Below are 1,534 nucleotides of genomic sequence, written 5' to 3' on the forward strand. Positions count from 1 at the left end.
ATTTAACCAAAAAGATGAAAGAGCTATACACAAAAATCAATAAGACTAATGAGAGACATTGAAGAAGATACTAATAAAATAGAAAGAGAGCCCATGTTCATAGATTGGAAGAATTAATATTGTTAAAATGTCTATACTACCCAAAGCCATCTATAGATTCAAAGCAATTCCAGTAGCATTTTTCACAGAAATAGAAAAACATCTTAAAATTTGTGTCAAACCACAGAACCTCAAATAGCCAAAGCAATTCTAAAGTGAAAAAGAGAAAATAATAGCAAAACTGGAGGCGACTTGCCTGGTGGTCAAGTTGTTAAGAATCTGCCTACCAATACAGGGGACACAGTTTCCATCTTGGGCCCAAGAAGATCCCACATTCCACAGAGTAACAAAGCCCGTGAACCTAGAGTCTGTGCTCCGCAATGAGAGAAGGCACTGCAGCGAGAAGAGTGAGCACCACAGGGAAGGGCAGTCCCGACTTCTGCAACTAGAGAAAGCCAGTGGGAAGAAACAAAGACCCAGTGAAGCAAAAATAAAAATAACACAAAAACAAATAAAAAAACAAACAAAATAAAGCTGGAGAGACTTCTCTGGGAGTCCAGGGGTTAAGACTTTGCCTTCTAATGCAGGGGGTGCACATTGAATCCCTGGCCAGAGAGCTAAGATCCCAAATGCTTTGTGCTCCCCCCCAAAAAAATAAAAAGTAAAAATAAAACAGAAGCATTATTGTAGCAAATCCAATAAAGACTTTGAAATGCTCACATCATCAGGGGACTTTCCTGGTGGTCCAGTGGTTAAGAATCCACCTTCTGGGGAAGTTGGCCGTGGCACAGAGGCATATTGGAATCTGTCTGGAAAGGCTGAGAAGTTGCTCTGTGTTACAGACAACAATGGACACCCAGAATGTTCAGCCCTCTAAGCATCAACCAATGATATATATCTGTGGAGAATGTCACACAGAAAATGAAATAAAATCAAGGGATCCAATCTGATGCAGAGTGTGGATACAGAATAATGTACAAGAGAATGACCAAAAGACTGGTGGTTTTAGATGCTTGGTGAAACATGAAGTTCAGACGAATATCTTGCTTGGATTTGGTGTTAATGTTGTATAGATTTTGATTAGTGTGCTTTACGAATACAACTATATACATAAGATTTCATTTTAAAAACCTTACTGTATTTAGATAATCACGATGGTGTGATCACTCACCTAGAGCCAGACATCCTGGAATGTGAAGTCAAGTGGGCCTTAGAAAGCATCACTACGAACAAAGCTAGTGGAGGTGATGGGATTCCAGTTGAGCTGTTTCAAATCCTGAAAGATGATGCTGTGAAAGTGCTGCACTCAATACGCCAGCAAATTTGGACAATTCAGCAGTGGCCAAGGGCAGTTTTCATTCCAATCCCAAAGAAAGGCAATGCCAAAGAATGCTCAAACTACTGTACAGTTGCACTCATCTCACATGTTAGTAAAGTAATGCTCAAAATTCTCCAAGCCAGGCTTCAGCAATACGTGAACCATGAACTTCCTGAT

At 40.1% G+C, this 1,534-nt stretch overlaps 1 pseudogene; it reads left to right on the forward strand.

Annotated features, from left to right (window-relative positions):
- Window positions 1–887: 887 nt before the first annotated feature.
- LOC138435238 (DNA-directed RNA polymerases I, II, and III subunit RPABC4 pseudogene) lies at window positions 888–1,059 on the forward strand (annotated as a pseudogene).
- Window positions 1,060–1,534: the final 475 nt, after the last annotated feature.

This window comes from Ovis canadensis, chromosome 3 (assembly GCF_042477335.2).
Source record: "Ovis canadensis isolate MfBH-ARS-UI-01 breed Bighorn chromosome 3, ARS-UI_OviCan_v2, whole genome shotgun sequence".
NCBI lineage: Eukaryota > Metazoa > Chordata > Mammalia > Artiodactyla > Bovidae > Ovis > Ovis canadensis.